At 33.8% G+C, this 22,553-nt stretch overlaps 1 non-coding gene across 1 annotated transcript; it reads left to right on the forward strand.

Annotated features, from left to right (window-relative positions):
• Positions 1-15,632: 15,632 nt before the first annotated feature.
• On the forward strand, positions 15,633-15,735 carry LOC112916068 (U6 spliceosomal RNA). Its single transcript, XR_003234249.1, has one exon. It is a non-coding gene; the product is annotated as a U6 spliceosomal RNA (small nuclear RNA).
• Positions 15,736-22,553: the final 6,818 nt, after the last annotated feature.

Below are 22,553 nucleotides of genomic sequence, written 5' to 3' on the forward strand. Positions count from 1 at the left end.
CCTGTGGGCACCTTGATCTTGGACTTCCAGCCTCCAAAGCTACGAAGAAACTGAGGATTAGAATAGTTTTACTTTGTCCAAGATTCATGAGGTTGGATGCAACAACATGAAATCATGAGGCTTGGGATAAGTTTTTTCTTTAAGTGACTAGTAAATGATTGATGCAACACAAATTTAACTATTTTAAACTGTGAATTGCTAAATTCAAAAACTTGCACCAACCTTCCCCTGACCTTTTGCTGTGTGAGCCTTGACATTAAATATTACTGGAACAAAAAGCAACAACAACAAAAGAGATCCTTACTCTAGAGCTTTTTTAAAATATTATATCAAAGCATCAGAGAGAGTGACAATACTTGGACAGTTTGCCAGTATGAATGGAAAAGGGTGCACACAGGTGAAATACATAACGACAGAGCTCCTTGACTTCAGGACTCATCCAGAGGCCTCAGTGTCTGAAGGTCTCATATTTTGGTATACCTACAATCTGTGACATAAATTGGTAAGTCCTGTCCCTTTGGACTGAGTTTATTTGTGAGTAGACCAAGTGCTACTGGATAGAATGTCTAGAGTTAGGTTAAGCTCACTTTATGGGAAAAAAAATTATATTTTAACTATTTGATTTTTTTTAACTTTACTGATCGTGAAGTCACAACTCAGCCCTTGCTTACCATTAATGACACAGCCAATGTGATTGACCAGCACATAGGTAAAATTCCAATTTGAAATTTAAGTAAACAAAGAACAAGAGCAGCCTTTCTTTCCAAAGACCAAAGTCACTTTATGTTTGTGCTATCAACTTTAACTTTTCACTGTGAGCTCACTTCTTTGCTACTTCTATCTCCTTGTGATTATTTATTGCAGCACATTTGAGAACAATTAAGATAAGAGCAAAAACCCAAAGAATAAGCACTCAAGGACATTGAAATAAAGTCAAAGCAATTTAGTGAGAAACAATGAAAACTGACAGGGGAACTACACTATCATTTTGTACTCTGGGCAGAGGAATTCTAGCTAAGTGAGAATTCTGGAATTAAAAATGTTTTACTTTCTTTGTTATACTGTATTTGCCCCTTTTGGCCAGATCATAAGCTGATTAGAATAAATGCTAGTGGACAGTAATGCGAACCTTAGTTACTGCCTACTAAGCACATTGCCAAATTGTTACATCAAAATTTTCCATGCAAAAAATCAGTCAACTATTTAAACCATTCATCCTTTTTTATTTTTCTATCACATCTCAGAACTTAAGTTCTTGTCCCCTACCAAAATACTTTTCCTGAAGGAGCCCAATAACTTGTGAGTTGAAAGCTTGATTACAATTTTCCAACTATAATATGACTGTCTAGCATGAAACAATCACAGCAGTAAGAAAAACATTTATCTGTGGCAACATTAGTTTTTTTTAAGATTTTATTTTTATTTATTTGACAGAGAGAGAGAGGGCACAAGCAGGGGGAGCAACAGGCAGAGGGAGAAGAAGCAGGCTCCCCACTGAGCAGAGAACCTGGTGCCAGCAGGGAGCCCAGTGTAGAGCTCAATTCCAGGACCCGGATCATGATCTGAGCCTAAGGCAGACACTTAGCCAACTAAGCCACCCAGGTGCCCCAGTAACACCACTTTCTATTGGCACAAATAATTGATTTTTCTCTGGGAGTTGGGATTTTTATAATAGTGGAATGATTGTGGCATCATGTGAGATTAATTTTGATTTACAAGTAGTAATTAAATGCTGAAATGTATATTTTATTAGGATTTTGATAGATGACCTATTAACCTTTTATTCACTATATCGGTGATCTAATGTGTGAATTACATGTATTTGTATTCATATTTTCATTTTTAGTGAAAAATACAGATATTTTTCAATCATGCAGCACTCTTCTAAGTTATCTTCCCCTACCCTTGATAATTATGCTTAGGGAATCAACCTAATTTGAATATTAGCCTGAGCAAAACATAATTAAGAATGTAAATCTGAAGACAAGCAAAAAAAAAAAAAAAACTAATGGAATCCAAAATTGAATATAGATGATGTTTGAATTATCTCATTACTCCTTCTTTTTAGCACCTCAAGAACTATATACTGAAAAGATTATATATATGGATGTATCCTTTGGTGAATAAACATGAGTCATTCATTATAAAGTGGGATTTGACAGGCTGCACAGAATAGTGCAGAAAAATATGTTTTACTTATTGTAGGTTCAATATATTCTAGGCATAAGAAAGAACTGCTTACTTCTGTGGTTTACTAAATTGAAACAAGTGGCTAAGAATGAGTGTGAACTTCCCCTGGAAATCTTTAAAACTATAATGGGTATGGGATAGCCTACCTTATAATGCTTTGAAATTGAGACAGAGTGAAAAGATCTTAGATGCCCCTATATAATTTTAAAAAAATTAAGTATAGTTGACTCACAATGCTATATTAGTTTCAGATGTGCAATATAGTGATTCCACTTCTCACTTCTCTGTACATTATGCTATGCTTGCCACAAGAGTAGCTACTGTCCATCACCATTCAACACTATTACAATATCATTGACTATATTCCCTATGCTGTACCTTTTATCCCTGTGACTTATTCATTCCATAAGTGGAAGCCTTTATCGTCGACTCCTCTCTGTCCATTTTGTCCAGCCTCTCAATCCTTCCCCTCCTACAACCATCTGTTCTCTGTATTTGTGAGTCTGATTTTGCTTTTTGTGTGTTTATTTATTCTTTTTTTCTTTTTTCTTTTCTTTTCTTTTTTTTAGATTCCACATAGGATTGAAATCATATGGTAATTGTCTTTCTCTGTCTAACTTATTTCACCTAAAATCATACTTTCGAGGTCCATCCACCTGTATGTTAAGTCAAGGGATAAGAAAATGGAACTTTACTAGCTATTCACTGAGTACAAGTAACTTTATACAATTAACATTTTATGTTTACCAGTTTGATGAGTACATTTTCATTATCCCTTATTATGGCTGTAAGAAATGAGGCTCAAAGAAATTAAATAGTTTGTCAAAGATCATACAGCTGGAAAGTGGAGATATTTTATAAAATAATAGTGTCTTTTATTTGAAATCATCCAAATTGTCTAGCTATGAATTTTCTTAGGACCCTGGACTAGCAGCTTAGACCAATATAATGCCTTTGACCACACTGAGTGTATAGAAAGTTTTAAATAAGTATTTTTTTTCAATTATCTTCCTAGATCCATGGAACAAACTATTTACTTTTCCATGCCCCCTTAACAGTAAGAGCATGTATAGGATTCATTTTGATTATTTGATCACATTTTTTGGCTTCTGGAGAACAGCAGTCATTAGATTTGCAGTTTTAAAGAATATAGACTCTATGTGACCAAGTTTTAGTTTTCCATTAAAATTGCAAGAGTTCCTCAAAGCAAACCTGTATCTGGGGTTAAAATCTCATGACCTCAGATCATTGCTCTTCCTCCTGTATCTCAGTGACTTCCACTTGTTTAGGCAGTTTATTATTAGCTGGAAAATATTTTTTGTGTTTAATAGTATCTTTGAGAAACTCTGTTATTATCAAAGAATAAGTTTACAAAGTTTTCAAAATGCCACCATACTGTGTATACTGCTGTAAAAAAAGGACTAAGCAGAGCTTTATTGTCAATTTTAAAAATCAGCCGCACAACCAAATGCCACAAGCTCTAAAATCATGTCATTGGAATGTATGGACTATTGAAATGGTTCTTATTATTTCTCCTTGACAGGCTTTGAAGGAGAATTCTAATGTTCCATCCTGTCTATATTTTACACTTGCAAGAGAAGTTCATAGACATTTTATAATTAATGTATATAAGAAAGTTGGTCACATTCTAAATAATGGAGAAGCTTATCAGAAAAATGCCAGTTTCAATAAAAATTCTAGCTAATCTAGTGGCATATATTCCTGTAAAAAGTTATCAAATTTTAAAAAGGAAATTGCAGAACTAATCAAAGTACATGTACAGTATGTACAATGTACTATGACAGAAAATACTTTGGTTTCTTTTTTTTTTTAAGATCCAAGGTACAGAATCTAAACAGTACAATTTGTGGTAAATGTCAAGGAACATTATTCTGATAAATGTCATTGTAATAATTAGATGGAAATTGTTCTGGGTATTAGACACTATATAATCAGTTTTGATAGAAGGATCAAAGGTGTAAATTTATGACCATTCTGTGAAGGCATTTATCAGAAACTTTATTGGGGAGAAGAGACACAGGAGAGTAACAATTTATGGTAAAACAATTTATGGTAAATTCTACTCAGCTATAATCTTAGCTTGTAAGTTCTTTGAATACAGACTATGCACTTGATCCTTTTTGGGGAGTGCAACTATAATTATTTTAAACACATGAAAGCCAAAAATGAGGTTTGTTAAAATTATATTTTCCAGTTAGATGATTAAACACACAAAAAAATACAATTCCTAAAGTTATAGTACAGGTACTGACTGTAGAGAGCAATGAAATTTTATAACTTTCTCATCAAGCAAAACCAGTTAATAAGAGAGCTTGTTGGTTCCTTTCTCTTTCCTTTTTACTGTGGAACCAGTAGTGTATGGGTGAAATGGGAAATGACAAAAATATGGAGGATGCTCTCAAAAAATACATTTTTGGAAGACAAAATTACTATATATGAAACAATTAAATATAGGCAACATATTATTCCATCACTTTTCTAAGTCAGAACTTTTCAAATTGGAGGAAATATTAATCTTTCAGCCTAAGGAAAGCCAGAGGTCTTCTGCTTATCCTATTGTTCCATGTACATATTATGTGTTTCATGATACTACAAATAGTTAGAATTACTAGCCTCAGAATAAATTTTATAGAAAATCTAAAAAGGGAAATAACATTATGGATTTCAGGCAAGAAGGAAGATGGAAGAGGTTGTTGGCAGGACACTTATGGTATTCAGGAGATATATCTTCTCTCTTTCACATTTAGAATGGTTAGCTCAAAAGACCCATCGCTGGCTGACATCCTGTCTGGCTTCTCAAGGTATACTGTCTGGCTGTCTGTGTATATTTGGGCATAAGCAAGAGGGAAAGGAAGATAGTGTGGGAGGGAGCCAAGGTGATTTTGGAGCACTGTAATTGATTCGTCAATTCAACAGTCTTAGAGAACTCAAGGTCAGTCTAAATCTGAGGCAGAAAACCCAGATCTATTTCACAGTGACTGAATACTTGCCACAGCTCAGGCTCATTCAAACCCCCGTGGGAAGTCTGTGAGATCAGTGAGTTTAGTTTATGAACAAAGGCAGCTTATATCTGTCCTTTAATGGAATGTAAAATAATATTTCAGTATCCCCCAAAGTAACAAATTTCTCTCTTTAATTGAGAAAATTAAAAAAAAAAAAAAGTACTCATCAATAACTATTCAAAAATGGAAACAGATGTGGGACGATTGTTATTTTAATGCAAAAGTTTTTGCAACTATGTTTTACCTTTTACAGAAATTCTAATTTCACTACATTTATGACAAACATAATCAACTAATGTATTTCTACAATGTCTTTTAAGAAATTTGCATTCTATGAGTTTAGGTGATTTAACCAAATTTATTTTAACTGTGAGAAACTTATATAGGTAAAGTTACTTCTTTTGTTGGCTGAAGCTCATAGTTATTTCATCTTGACATTATATTTATGACATAATGAGTTCTTTCTTCCAAATACATGTTCATCTATTTATTCAAGAATAAATCAAATTTAAGGAATTATTCTTATATATTAAAAACCTTTAGTGTTTCTTTTTATTTTAATAAAGTTTTTAAAGCAATGAAATGTTATTTGGAGTAAGCTTGAGAAATATGAAATTTATTATCATGCCATCTGATGTGCAAAGCAGTTGCCTATACACATTTAACAGGCTTCTTTTATATTTAAAACCCTTTTATTTCTCTGAGGCCACTATTCAAATGGGTGACAGCAGATAATTTGTTTTGTTCAGTGAATTCCTGATTGTTGTACAAGGAAAAGTTCTCTCACCTTTCATTCAACAATTCATCTTTCTACGGTGATTTATTTTACTATTTTCAGACATGCTTTACTACCTACAGACTTGACATGTACTTTTTTCCTTTCTTTCTGGGAATCAACTGAGACCAATATAGGCATACACATTATAACAAGTTACAAACTCCTTGAATTGTACATTATTACAGACAATTCTATTGTCTTGTTTTGCACATTTTAATAAACATGCCTATATGCTATTCTGTAAAATTGAGAAGAACATTTAGATGTTTCCATATATTAATTATTTAGGATTTTCTTTGATAAATAAGATGGAAATGTATTGCATACTAGGTGACAAAATCAATGATGGAAATAATACTTAGGGGAGTCAAAAGTGTTTGTTGCTATGTCATAACTCTGTAACTTCATTCTGATTAGTAAGGAAGATCTCCAATATGGGAGTGACATTTATGAGAAAGAGAGAGGAGAGTCTATAAAGAGAAAAAAATTGGATTCATATATATATCAATATTTTAATTCAGTTCAAATTATAAGTGAAAATATGTATAGGATCCTAGAATTTGGGTGTTCAAAAGAGCTGTGTGGTTCCTATTCTGAGCCATACTTTGTTGTTAAGAGAGTCTACATATATCACTTGTTAGCATACAGCAGAGTATAAGAATATTTTTATTTGTACCAATGTCCAATTCAAAGAAAAATCTTAAATAGAATAAATATTCATTCTAGCTTGTACAGTAAAAAATGGTATATAAAATCAGAAGTGCAAAGTGTGTCAACTCTCATGTTTTCATTGTTTTGATAACTACAGAAAATTCTGAAATCTCTTGATTGGATCAATATAGTTTCTTCACCTGAGATAAAATTTGCTAATGATATTTTTCAGAAATTTGGTTCCCATAAGGTTGGATTTATCTTGGTAAGCTAAAGGATAATTAAATGCTTTTCAATAATTAATTAGTGAGATTAAAAAATAAACTGGGATCCAGGGTATATAAACTACAGTGGTCTTCAGTGTGAATGTGGACTTGGCAAGGTCATATTCTTCAATTTTATTCTCTGTGAAATGACCCATTCTGGCTCTGTTGCTCTAGGATTTTCTGCTTCAATGATTTGATTCTAGATTTCTGGATGTAATTCATAGCTCTCTCTTTCACTTTACTCGTATATAAATTCAACATATCTTAGTTTATCAACCAAATGCTTAGATGCTAGGGTCGTTTTTTATTTTATTTTTTTTTTAATTTACCCCTATTCATTTGGATTCTGCTCCATATACGTACCTGCTTACAAGCCCATCAAAATCAGACCATGTTTGGAAAGGCAAAATGTAGGTAATAAAGAATTATATTAAAGAGCACCCAGTTGTTGGGACACCTGTGTGGCTCAGTCAGTTTAAACATCTAACTCTTGGTTTGAACTCAAACCATGATCTTGTGGTAATGGGGTTGAGCCACATGTTGGGTTCTCTGCTCAGCATGGGATCTGTTTCAGATTCTCTCTCTCTCTCAAATAAATAGTCTTTGAAAATAGAAAGCACCCAGTTGCTTTCACATATTGTTTGACCCACTCTATTTATTAGCAGCTCCTTAGTGAAGTTATTCTGTAAAGCACTGCTGTGCTTTTATAGCACAGTAGAAAGCTTGTAGAAATTTTCATCAGAAAGGTCAATAAAAGTATAAACAGAAAAATTCCTGCTTCTTCCCCCAAATTAATTTTCTATAAAAAAGCTGTATTAGTTCTTATTTGCTAGAAATGTCACTACTAATGTTTATTCCCAAATCTCTAATGCTTCCTTTTTAACAAATGAATCACTTTTTCTTTCAACATATTTCTTAAAAGCAATTTATGCCAGTTCCCATACAGGGGGTTTTCAGATGGAAAGGAAGCTGTATTCTATTATTTCAAGGTCTGCCAAGCTAGAGGCAGAAATGTGGGAGTCATGACCATATAAATGGTTGCTGAGATAATGGACATGGGCTAAGTTCTCAGGGGAGGGAGAGAGACAAAGAAAGGGAGGAGTAACAAAGGAGGAATATTCTGTTCAGTAAAAGAAAAGGAAGAGTGTGGTATTTGGGAAGATGAGTGAAGGGTAAGTTATGATAATGAAGAACTGACCCACAGTGCCAAATAGATTTCAGTTAGGGCTAGAACACCAAGATTAGTTGATATAAAGGATTGATGGTCTTGATGATGGTGAATTGAGTAGATTTGAGAGAGAAGAAGAGTATTCAGAGTTGAAGAATGAACATGGATATAAGAAAGTCAGTAAGTCTAAAATACTTCAAAAGAGTATTTAGCCATGTAAGAATATGGACCTAAATGGTGGTAACTAAAATATGGAGATGGAAAGATATTGTTTTACTTCATTTTGCTTAGAAAGATGTAATGAGATGAGGCACATGAAAATAGATTTCATGATCAAAAGATAGTCAATAGAAAGGGAGTAGTTAAAAATACATTAAAAACAGGGATGGCACATGAGTCAGAAAATAGTACTGCAGGAGGAAGTAGCAGTAAAGGGAGCAAAAAAGGGAGGATGGGTGCAAATATAGAAGCATGAACATAGGGAGTTGAGATATCCACTCTTAATTCACCTTGTATAGTGAAATAAAATGCTTTCTCACAGTGCAAAATCTTTTTATATTTAGACTATGGATTTTAATGTTAATATATTAAATTATAATTCAAATTTAACAAGTCATGTTGTTTCTTCTTCCTATTCAATATCTACTGACACTGATAAATGTATATTTAGTAGTATGGCTCATCTTATGGGTATTAATAAAGAAGTTAGTCTCCCTTATAGAGATTTGTGCCATGTGGCTCTTAACTAGAGAAAGGAAGTTATAGATAAAATTGATAGACTGTTAACATTTTGCTTTACAAGTAATATTATCCTTTTCAGATATATGTTATTAAAATCTCTTATGAAAGCCTTTTAAAGTTTTCTAATCCATATTCACTGCTTACAGCTGTAATATGAATAGTGTGTTTGGGGTTGCACAATGTAGTAATTATTTCGATGACCTAAGGGTAACAAGGCCCTTCCCCTGTCCCACTTTGTCACAAAATTTCTCTCTCCAATGACCACAAGGCAATTTCAGCAGTTAGATCCATGTATAAAGAAAAGCTCTAAGTTGGTGTATTAAGGAAAATGAGAGTTACCTAGCTGCAGGCTAGTTGGTAAGTGTTTCCCTCATTTCCTATATGCAAATGTTAATGAAAGGCTTAAGATTTTTCTAAAACTCAAGACACAGATTCTATGTTTTTATACTTTTATATAAGTGAATACATTAAAAACTTTTTAAAAAACTATAGAATTAGGTCATCTTCAAACTCATATATAATTTGAGGAAAATTCCAGTAATACCAAGTTTCTTTCTCAAATTTTAGCTGGTAAACAATATTAAGGATTGAAAATATGTTCTTAGTTTCTATGCAGTGAAACTCTTCAAAAATATCAGTCTTGGAATCACAAAGTAAATTCCTATGGAATTTCTAGATTTACACTTCTCTTTAAGTTATTTATTATTCTTTAGATATATATTGCACTTAACATACCTGGCAGTGGATGAGAAAAATGACAAAAGAAGCAGAGTATATATTTCTATAGTTCATGAATAATATCACTGCAATTTATCTAGAGGAAAAGAATCTTGTACTTTTATTTCCTCTAAAAGACCATATTTTGTTTAAACCATTATAAGTTTTTTGGGTATTTCTCAGGTATCCAGCCACCCAGGAAATTAGTCTCACTAAGTAGAGATCCATAATAATGATTTGTGAGTTTTCATATGAAGATACAGTGCTTAGGCACATAGTTGGGAAAAGGAAAATGGAAATGCTCTGCAAGATAACTAGAGTATGAGCTGGTCTTAGCCAAGGGGAAGGAGAGGTTCCTGACAAGAGGTTCCTGACAAGAGACCCAAGTCTGAGGAGAAAAAACAAGTAGTGAAAAATCACCTTCTCTGGGAAATGCTGATTTTCAGAAAGAGTGATGTCTGCTATTAGATTTACAGTTATTTCTAGGACTATGTGGTAATTGCATTCTGCTACTCCCCCTAACCCTTAGAAAGGTCTGCTATAGGCTATACAAAACTACCTGCTGTTAGGGTAAAACTAGAGGAATGAAAGAACAGTGATGAAAGCTAGCAAAAGACAACACTTACATAAGCAGGTTAAAGTGGGAAAACAAACAGCTGTACTGACTGACTCAGCAATAAACATGATAGAAATCATTTTTCCAAAAAAAAAAAAAAAAAAAAAAAAGAAATCATTTTTCCTACATATAATAGAGGATGTGACCATTGGGGCAGAGGGCAGATATAGGGATGCTACATAAAATCTGTAGAAAATTCTAATGCTACTTGATTTGCCTCCTTACCAGAGGAATCTGATACATGATTAAAACAGCAAAAACAGAGACACATCACATCATTCTTTTATATATTCCTAATGTCTTCTAAATTTGAAAATTATTGAAAATCACATACAAAATGTCTAAATTAATCACTCCTATGCAAAACACAATAAGAAATGAAGGGGTAAAAAAAATGGTGACAATATTTAAGTGTCAACTATTTGTGGGAATGCAAATTGGTACAGATTCTCTGGAAAAAATATAGAGATTCCTCAAAAAGTTAAAAATAGAACTACTCTACCACCCAGAAATTTCACTATTAGTGATTTATCCAAAAGATATGAACATAGTGATTTGAAGGGGCATATATACCTCGATTTTTAAAAAGATTTTATTTATTTATTCATGAGAGACAGAGAGAAAGGCAAAGACACAGGCAAAGGGAGAAGCAGGCTCCAATGCAGGGAGCCCGATGTGGGACTCAATCCCAGGACTCCATGATCACACCCTGGGCCGTAGGCAGTAGGCAGGCACCAAACCACTGAACCACCCAAGGATCCCCTTCTTTTTTTTTTTTTTTTTGCCCTCGATTTTTACAGTAGCAATATCCACAATAGCCAAAGTAGGGAAAGACCCTAGATGTCTATCAACTGATGAATGGATAGAGAAGATGTGGTATATATATGAAATGGAATATTATTCCACCATTACAAAGAATGAAATCCTGACATTTGCAATGATGTAGATAGAACTAGAGAATATTATGCTAGGCAAAATAAGTCAGAGAAAGACAAATGCCATGTAATTTCACTCTTATCTGGAACTTAAGAAATAAAACAAATGAACATAGGGGAAGGGAAAGAAAAATAGAATAATACAAAACAGAGAGGGAGGCAAACCATAAGAAACTCTTAATTATAGGAAACAACCTGAGGGTTGCTGGAGGGGAAGTGGGCAAGGAGAAGGGGTAACTGGGTGATGGGCATTAAGGAAGGCACTTGATGTAATGAGCACTGAGTGTTATATGCAACTGATGAATCACTAAATTCTATCCCTGAAACTAATAATACAGTGTATGTTAACTAAATTGAATTGAAATTCAAAAAAATTTTTAATAAAAGAAGAGAAAAGCTTTGGTAGGGTTTGAAGAAAGTAAATGGCTAAGAAGAATTTGCTTTCTGAGAAAGAACAATGTGTTCCAAGGCTGAGGAAGACATGACAAAGGGTTAATTTGGAGCCTTTTATGGCTACTATTAATTGATGTTTCTTAACAATTTAACCAGCTTATAAGAAAATTCCAATATATAACAGTAAACAAATAAAGAAAGAAACTTCTTTTCTAATATATATATTTAAGGAATTATGAGGCAGGAAACAGTTTGAGAGGCATCATTTCTGAAAGTTTCAGTATTAAAAGTTTAGTCAAAATTCTATTCATTAATTCACCTGATTTTTTACATAATACATTCTATGTGCCAGACATTGGGCACATATGACAGATTTCCTTCTTGTGATTATGGGGTTTATTTGTATTCTGAAGGAGCAGGAAAAACAATGAGAATGCCTGGTGCTCTATGTTTTAGTTACTATGACTTGCATAAACAATTACCCCCAAAACTGAATGGTTTAAAACAATAACAAAATTTATTTTGTGCCTCAACCTGACATCTGCTCAGGACTGAGAAGGTACAAAGTTTAGGAACTGAAATCATTTGAAGGCTGACATGTCTAATGTTTGAAGCTGGTTATCAACTGAAACTTCTCTGGAACCGTTGGTTAAAAAAATTATTTGTGGCCTTTCAGTATGTCCTGGGATTCCTAAGATCATGGGGTATGAGTTTAGCCCCAAGAGTAAGAGAGAGGAAGAGAGAGAAAAATATATCTATATGGCCCTTTTGGATGTAGTCTTAGTTGTCACATAGCATTAAAACTTTCAGCACCTTCTATTCATTGAAACAGTTCAAATGTCCACCCATATTCAGAGAGAGGAGAAATAGACTCTATCACTTGATGAGAAGTTGTAAGATTCTAAAAGAGATTTGTGAACTGAAATATTGCTGTAGTTATTTTTGGAAAATACAGTCCACTACATTCTGTTATTTCAGTTTTTAGCCTAAGAAACAAAACCTTGAATGTGGTATTATTGAAAAAAATATTTACTCATTTAAATCTTTCATTGAACCTGTTGTCTCTTTGGAGATATTCCTAATATTATTAATATTACTATTTGGAAATTCACAAACTGATTATGTTAATAATGTTACTTATGTTAATAATCAGTTTGTGAACTTCCAAATCTCTTGATCTTTAACTTTTTCTCTGCTATAGCCTAATAATTTGAGTGTAACATTCAAAAGTCGGTGTTGTAAAAAATTTATTGAAAGGAACTATATTAAACTTTTGAGTTTGGAATATTTAATTTGTAATGTTAATTTGAAAGATAGTAGTGCTATATCAAGTGGCTTTATGGATGATAATCACAACGACCTGAATAGGAAAAAAAATCACAAATAAACTATGTTCACTATCCTCAGCCAATCCCCATGAGAATTACCATTTTACTTTATAATGGTAACATAATGACTTGTTGACTTTGTGTATTGTAAATAAAACCTTGTCATAAACATTCTATGCCACATAACATTGTTCAAAGATATTAATATGTTCTGTTTTTATGGTAGAAATTATTTCTCCTTTCTTTAAAAAATGTTAGAGGCAGTGTCAGGTGAAGGACATAATGCAAAAAAATAATTGTGAAAATATGAAAAATTGTATTAGAAAAATACAAAGAATATGCCACTTTTGTCCAAATTAAAGGTGAGAGTACATTAGAGTGGAAAGGATCATTGCTGAAATGATTACACTGGTCAAAATGACATCATCAAGCCTCACTTCATCATTTTTTTAAAAATATAGTATTTATTTATTCATGAGAGACACAGAGTGAGAGAGAGAGAGAGAGAGAGAGAGAGAGAGGCAGAGTCACAGGCAGAGGGAGAAGCAGGCTCCATGCAGGGAACCCGACATGGGACTCAATCCCGGGTCTCCAGGATCACACCCTGGGTCCAAGGCAGGTGCTAAACCACTGAGCCACCCAGGGATCCCCCATCATTTTTTTTTTTTTATGATTAGTAGGCAAAGGACTATGTCTGATCTTTGAAAATGTCAAATAAAATGCTACTTTTCCAAAGTGTGAAGTAATGTTAATCTAAACTTTGCAAGACAAATGTTATTAAGGAAACAAATTTAATGCATACAATTAATCAGAAATGATATATTCTTACAATGTTAGGACATACACAAGAGAGCCTGAAGAGGATGAGAAATCCATTTTTTTTAAATTCTTAGATACATTAACCATAACCTAAGGATGCTGAAGGAGAAAGAATAATAAAAGGCTTATAAATTCAGGTAAGGAGAAAAGAAAATAATCTCACTTAAACTGTAATAGTTTAATCTTACTTAAACCAATAATAAAACTAATTGAATGCTTAATTTGAGAGAAAACAACCCAGTATACTAGATTAAGAGTAGATGACTACAGTACTACTAATTATATATCATTTATTTCCAAGTACTTCAGTTTCTTTATTATAATAGTAATGTTTGCTATGGACTACTTGCAAGGCTGCTCTGAATAAATACTAGACTGTTTCTGATACTTTTATGTTAGTTAATATTGAGACTGTTTCCAATCCACGTAGATATCCTTATGCATAAATATTTTATGCATGTGCTAATGTATTAGTAGGATGAATTCTTTTTTTAAGATTTTATTTATTTATTCATGGGAGACAAACAGAAACAGAGATAGAGGCAGAAGGAGAAGCAAGCTGCCTGCAGGGAGCTTGATGTGGGCCTTGATCCCAGGATCCCAGGATCATGACCTGAGCCAAACGCAGACGCTCAACCACTGAGCTACCCAGGTGCCTCAGTAGGATAAATTCTTAAAGGTAGAATTACCACATCAGTGGGTATGTCTATTTTTCATTTTAAAAATATATTTAACATATAGTTTCTATTCTATGATATTGTCAGATGGCTGTTCATATAATATTCTTATAAAATCAGTCAAGATAAATCCATATTTCCAATTTCTTAAGTTGTAAACCAAAAAAGGGTGGATCTTTTTTTTAATATTCCTGAATCCCTGAAAACTAGAAGAGACATAGCATATGCACACCTCAACTCAATAAGGGGATGGCACCAAACAGAAGAGAATTAGAGAATGAAGAGATTAAAAGTGTTGATCAAATCCATATGCACTGAGTATGTGTTCTTTTCATGTGACATACTTTTCTTTAAAACTTGTAATGGCCTTTGTAAAAATGATGTATATAATTTATCAGACAGTATAGTTTAATATATGGTACTTTCTTCTCATTTCTTAGGCAGTTGAAGTAAATGCATAAACTACTATCAAATAGAGATCTTTAGTGGTTTTTAACATCAAAAATATATCAAAGTCTTCTTATTTCCCATCTAACATGTTAAGAGTTTAAAAATCATCACTCCTTTCCTCACAAGAAGAAAAATAGTGAACAAATTGAAAGAGCCATGAAATTCTTAGAGCCATGAAAGAACTGTTTTCTTTTTTTTTTTTTTTAAAGATTTTATTTACTTATTGATGAGAGACACACAGAGAGAGGCAGAGACACAGGCAGAGGGAGAGGTAGGCTCTTTGTAGGATGCCTGGTGCGGGACTTGATCCCAGGACCTCTGGACCATGACCCAAGCCAAAGGCAGACACTCAATTACTGAGTCACTCAGGTGCCCCAAATAACTGTTTTCATAGCAAAACTGCTGTCCTGAAAAGAAAAGATAAGCCAAATATAACTTAGTTAGATTTTGCCAAGCAAAACTTTAGAACAAAAGAAGAAATATATTACTGAGTAAATTGTTCTTTTTTTTTTTTTTTTTTTTTTGCATTTTTGTAAAGGAAAGACAAAGAAGTATTCAACTACTACTCTATAGAAACAAGGGCCAAGAAGACGGGAGATTTGGAAAAGAAGAAAGGAAAGTATTGTTTACTCAGAAAACCTATATTCTTCATAATTTTCCATTACACTGGCTCTGGGAGGGTCCTGGAAATGTGAGAGAGTAAGAAATTATTGTAGCTAAAACAGGTGTTGTTAAAGAAAAGAACATGTCCATGTGTCAGATTGTCCAATTTTTGCCACATTAAATTTTTTAGATTTCTTACAACTGATAATAGTGCTGTTTGCCCCAAACTTTCATTGCCTGAAACTTAAGATTAGTGGGTTTAAAAGTAAACTTTAGAGTGCTAACTTTGGCATTACATATACTAAATTGGAATGATAGAGAGATTAGCATGGCCTCTGTGCAAAGATGGTACACAAATTTGTAAAAGTAAACTTTATATTGTTCTTTCCTTTTAATTTACATTTGAAATATCAATTTTGAAATTAACAAACAAATTTTGGCTCAGATGACTATCATAGGTGGACAAATGGATGAGGTGACTCAGGTTTAAAAATACAAAGACATGCAGAAAATTGCAAAGCATTCTTCGTGAAATCAATGTTTATAAAGTATTCAGGGACATTCTTTAAATGGTTGCTACATCTGTGGCTATAACATCTTCTGGCCAGTGAAAAGTAAACCATGAAAGAGAGAAAGATAAAACAAGGCAGTTTACATTGGTGGCAGCTGCTCTACTATGCCCAGGATGTGTCATCTTTACTGACACTTAAAAAGCATATATAAAAACACTTAATGTGTTTGGGTTACTGTTGATGACAGATTGTCACCAAGTCTATCTTCTGTGTAATTTCTTCTCCAAGTTCATCTTAAAAGACAGATGCTTCAGGTATTTTGGGACTTACAAATTTAATGGGTTACTATTTTTCTGTTGCAACTGGTGTTTCTAGAATGATAGTGTAAGTGTTCAGAATAGCTAATGTGATGGAAATCTCTGAAATTGTAATTATGTGCTTTGATTCTGTTTATAAAGAAGTGAATTTGGTGGCATCAGTTCCTTAAAATAGACAAAATGTCACAGGACTGTAGTGCATATTTGTTTGGAAAGACAGATAGTAGGAGTTAGAGTTGCTCATAGGACAACTGAATAACTTCATGAGTTGGTACTGATGGGAAATTAGCAATTTTTTCTGACATGTATGTTGCCCATATGTAATTAATCTTGAAGCCACAAGGACTAGTGATATGGAAGATTTAGGGACATAGATATTTTTTAAAAGATGCCCTTACACTGGCATCCTGTTTTGCCACTTTTGATCCTATTGATTTGAACTTGTCTTATTTCTTGACTATCATGCTTTATTTAAATTTCCAGTCTTTTCACATGTAGCTTGTCTTTTCAACATCCTGTCTCCACCCATGTGACAAATATTTAATTGTCTTCTGAGTCACTACTTAGATATCATTACCACTTATCCCAGAAACATTTTTTGTCCACCAGATCTGGGTTACAGACCCTTCCTTTGGTGCCTTTCCTAGTCTAGTGCTGTGAGGTATGTTGGAAACTATCTTCATTATCACTGTATTCTTATTATAGTGGAATATAAGTATAAATATAAATATTTATATATAATATAAAATAAATATAAAATATTTATTACTGTTACTATCTAAAACGTATAAGAAAATGATTTTTTATCATTGAGCATCAGAGAAAAGATTTACTTCTGTAAGAGTTACTACTTAATTTTTTCTCTATGAGTTTGGGACTACTTGGTCATACCCATTTTCTATAGCTGCCATAATGAATTACCACACAGTTAATGGCTTAAAACAAAACAAATTTTATTATTTTACAGTTCTGCAGGTCAAAAATAGAAACAGATCTCATCAGGCTAAAGTCAATAGGTTTGTAGGCTGTGCTCTTTTCTGGAGATTCTGGGGGAAAATCAATTTCCTTTTCTTTTCAAGCTTCCAGAGGCCCTCTTCCAACAACTTTAAAGTCTACAAGTTTGCAGCTTTCTGTGATTTTCTTCCATAGCTGCATCTCCCTGTGATCCTCTTCTTCTGACTACTTCTTTTACTTCTAAGGCCCCTCGAGATTAGTTTGGGCCTTTTGGATGATCCGGGATAGTCTCATTTTAAGGTCAGATGATTAGCAATCTTAGTTCCAGGTAGAATCTTTAGTTTCTTTTCATTTTGTAATCTAACATACAGGTTCCAGGGATTAGGACATGGACATGTCTGGGGAGGAAAATCACTCTGGCTATCACACTGTTTGAATTCACTTCCTTTGTTTTTGTTTGACTTTATATATGTTCTTCCAAATGACATATCTGTCAAATGTTTGTTCAAATGAGATGTTCTATTTATACAGGATTAATTGCATTGCAACTGAGTCAATTGCAGTATAGTTAGACCTACATAAACCCAACTGTGATACAGTTAATCCTATATAAATCATCAGAGTAAGACTTCCAATGTCAATGAATTGGGTCCACCAAACTTAAAATCACATTTTCAAATTAGTAAGAATACTTATATCCATTTCAAGCAGAAGTAATTTTTTTTCATTATAAATATGAGAGAAATTTTAAAAACAATGTTAAGTGCAGTTTTTATTCCCAATTAGTGAAATTCAAACTATATATACTTGAATCTATTGAAGGATATTATATTAAATATAAACAGCAGTGAGCAACACTGCAGCTGAAATTTGAGAGACACACCTAATCTTCAGAACAACTGGAACCAAGAATTTGAATGAGGTCAAGATTGAGCTTCTCTCCTTTTCTTCTTTTCTAATTTTCTCTTTGAATCTACTCCATTGTTTTCACTCACTCAGGCTTCTTCTCATAATACAAAATGAGTCCTCTGATGGCTTTTGAATTTTACATCTCATAAATTTAATTGCTGGAAAAAGCTTCCCCTTATACTCTTGGACCAGGCCACATCTAATAATCCTAAATTAGAAACTTAACTCATTTGGTTTAGTTATCCTCTTGTGGACCAATCAGCTGAAGGCAGGAGTGTATGTCACTGTCACATTGTATTAAAAAATATGATGCCCTTGTGGAAAAGGTAGCAGCAATATTTCCAAGAAAATACTAACTGAAAAAACAACCCCATCAGTAACCAAAACAAAATGTAATTAGTATTTAATATAGCATGTTCAATAAATATCAATTACCTGAATGAACAAATAAATGATTAGTATTTTGCCATATAGATATAAATTCTACTTTGCACCCTGATATTATCAATAATTTGTCACCATCCACTACAATTTTTCCTTACAGGCACTAGAATGAGAATTAAAAGTTAATGTTCATGGATATAAGGTACATAATAATCCTATTCACAAAAGTAATATTTTGTTAGACTTAAAGATTTCTAATTACTAAGAAAATGGGTATGTGGGAAATGTTTTCCACAGCCAAATTAATTTTAAGGTAAAAATAAAATACCTCATTCTTTGAGTATTTTTTTTAATAAAATAAAAATGTATATGTACTCAGTTTGCCTAGCTCCAGAGTATGTGAAAGTTAGCACAATTCCTCATGTGTTTTTTAAATAGCTTTATAGAGGCATAATTGAAATAACAAAAAATGACACATATTTAATGTATACAATTTCATGGATCTTAACATATACATTTACCTGTGAAACCATCAACTCAATCAAGGTAATAAGCATATTCATAACCTCTAGACATTTACTCCTGCTCCATACCCTCCCTTTTTTAGCAAGAGCTCTTAACTTGAGATCTACTCTATTAACATATTTTAATGTACATTACCATATAGTATTGTTAACTAATGCAGTATTGTTAACCATAAAATGATTATAGAATTGTTATAATTAGCATTGTTAACAACAGTATTAACTAGTATTAATCATAGCATTGTTAACTATAAATCTGTACAGCAGATCTCTAGAACTTATTCACATTGTGTAATTGAAACTTTATACCCATTGATAACAACTCCCTATTTTACCCTTCCCCCATACTCCTGACAACCATCATTCTACTGTTGCTTCTTTAAATTTGATACTATTTAGATACTCTAAAAATGAGGTCAATGAGTATTTGTACTTCTGTGACTGGCTTACTTCACTTAACTTAATGTCCTCCAGGTTCATCCACTATCAGTTATAGCAGGATTTCCTTCTTTTTAAGCCTGAATACATTACATTGTATGTATATACCACATTTTCTATACTCATTCATCTGTTGATGGATGGACATTTAGGTTGTTTCCATATCTTGGCTTTTCTGAGTGATGAATACTGCAATGAACAGGGAGTGTAGATAACTCTTCAATATCCTGATTTCAATTATTTTGGATGTATAACTGCAAGTGAGATTACTGGATCATAGAGTAGCTCTATTTTTAATTTTTTGATGAACTCTTTTACAGTTTTCTATTGAATATGCACTATTTTACACTCTCACCAGCACTATACAAGAGTTCTATTTCTCTGTATTCTCATCAACATTTATTATCTTTTGCTTTTTTGATAATAACCATCCTAACAAGTGTGAAGTACTATCTTATTCTGTCTCCCAGAAGATAACTGATGCTGAGCATCTTTTCATGTACCTTTGGCCATTTGTACATTTCTTTGGAGAAATGTCTATACAGTTCGTTTGCCCATTTTTAACTGGGTTATTTGCTCTTGTTGATTTTTTTGTTGTTGCTGTTTTTTACTATTGAGCTGTAGGAGTTCCTTTATATTGTGGGTATTAATCCCTTATTAAATACATGGTTTGCAAATATTTTCTCTCAACCCACAGGTTGCTTTTTCATTTTATGGAATGCTTCTTATGCTGTGCAGAAACAAATTTTATACTTTTTGTTTTGTTTTGTTTTGCTTTTGTTCCTGTGCTTCTGGTGTCAGATCCAAAAAAAAAATCATTGCCAACAAGATTTTCTCCTGTTTCCTTGTCTTACATTAAATCTTTAATCCAGAAAGGAAGTTGAGGGAAGGGCAAGATGACAGAAAAGTAGGGGTCCTCAACACACCTGGCCCCATAAACTTACTTGGATAATTTTCAAAACATCCCAAACACCGATGAATTAATCCTGCCATCTAAAGAGAGAACAGCTGGAACACTACAAAGAAAAAAGTTTTTGCTTTTAACAAGGCAAGAAGGTGAATAAATAAATAAATAAATAAATAAATAAATAAATAAATAAGTGGGGAAGGGGAACTGTGACTATCAGGGTTAAAGCAGAACAATGACAGCTTCCAGGGCACCAAAGCTCCACCCTGGAGAAGCAGGAATGTTAAAAATCCATGCCAGTTTTTCTGGATGGAATAGTGCTTAGCAGGGAAATTGGGCAGAATCACAGGAGGGGCAGGGAAGCCTGCAGATTCCCAGAGTCACTATATGAGGAGGGGCGCCCTGTGGGGAAAGCTCACCACAAACTGTGGTCCATATCAGTTAAGGGCCCGAGAGCTGCAGCCCTATGGGCACTTGGGAGGAGCCAGTCCATTAGGCAGGCTGGCTCAGGAGCAGCCCTTACACTTGAGCTTGGTAAAGGATGGAGGTGGCTATACTCCATTCCCTTTGGGAGAAGCAGCCCCAGGAGCACAGGTCCAGCAGTATAGGACCCCAGGTCCCAGGTCATCAAAGCGGACAAAGCTCATGATCCTGCATTCCTCCTGGGACAAGCATAAGCTGGGAAGGCACAGGATAGTGAGAACTCTCCTGCCACTGGGCGCCCCCAAGCTGTGCAGATTGTGCCCCCATACCTGCCCCCAGGGCCATCTAGCCCAATGTAGACTGGGAGACTACAGTTAGTTACTTGTGAGCAGCTCAACTCCAGAGCTGGAAATCTGTCTACTGCTGTTTGTTTTTCCTCTTTATTTCACCATGTGCCTGGGAGAGGCAGGGCATCTAGGGAACAAAGGCCTCACAGGATAAACAGCTCATACTGAGCCCATCACCTGGCAAGGGGCAGGGAATCTCTGCCCAGGCATGGACACCTGAGAATCAACACAGCAGGGCCTCCCCCTAGAAGGCCAGCTGGACGAACAAGGGAAGAGCAAGTTTGATGAACAAGCAGCGCTGGAAAACTCCAGGACTGAAGGAAAATAGTATATAGAATGAGAGGGTCCTTTTTTTCTTTTTTCATTATGACTAATTTTTATATCAGACTAAAAATTCCTAATATTTTTTTCTCTTTTTTCACCTTAACTACAATATTTTACCAACTCTTCATTTTTAAGGTTTTTTTTTTCCTTTTTGACTTTCATATTTCTACAATTACATGTCTTAGATATATTTTTCACTACTGGATTCCCTTAAACATATTCAATTTAGTTTTGGGAGATGAATGAGATGGGACTTTATTCTTTCCTGTTTTTTTTTTTCTGCCTGTTTTATAATGGTGGAAATTAGTACCTTCTAACACACAACGAAAAGACACCAAGAACCAAATGGAACACCATGCTGGTTCATTCTGTGAGATTATATTCTCTCTTCCTTCCCATTCTGCCCCCTCTTTAATCTTGTTTATATTTTGGTGGCTAATGTTGGGTCTTTATATACATATTGCTGGTTTATATGAATATGGGATTGAACATCTTCTAACATACAGAATAAAATACATTCAGAAACAATAGGATTACCCTCTAAGATCCCTCAGGTACTACATCCTCTCTACCACTTCCTCACCACCAACAACCCCCCTCTTTTTTCTCTTTACTTTTTTTTCTTTTTCTTTCTTCTTCTTTGTTTTTGTTTTTGGCTTTTTATTTTTACCACTTTGTTTTAAAATTTGTTTTTCACTTTAGTGGTCCTTTTGTTTTATTTTATTCTGTTCTTCTTTTTCTTTTGTCTTCTGGTCTCTGACCTCTTTGGAATCATCCAGGGTATATTTTACTTAGGTCGTGATTGATATTTTTGACTCAGCCCACTCATACAGCCACACTGCACTGAACAAAATTACTAGAAGGAAGAAGTCGCCACACACACACACACACACACACACACACACACACACACACAGAAATGGAAACCATACTCCTCTGCCACAGTTATAGAATTTGGATTTCAAAATAATGTCAGAAATTCAACTCAGAAATACAATTATTAAGCTACTGGTGGCTCTGGAAAAAAGCGTAAATGACTCAGGAGGCTTCCTTACTGTAGAATTGAGATTTAATCAAGCCGAAGTTAAAAATAGATTAAATGGGATGCAATCCAAACTGGATGTTCTAACAGCTAGGGTTAATGAGGTGGAAGACAGAG

Source organism: Vulpes vulpes, chromosome 13, assembly GCF_048418805.1.
Source record: "Vulpes vulpes isolate BD-2025 chromosome 13, VulVul3, whole genome shotgun sequence".
NCBI lineage: Eukaryota > Metazoa > Chordata > Mammalia > Carnivora > Canidae > Vulpes > Vulpes vulpes.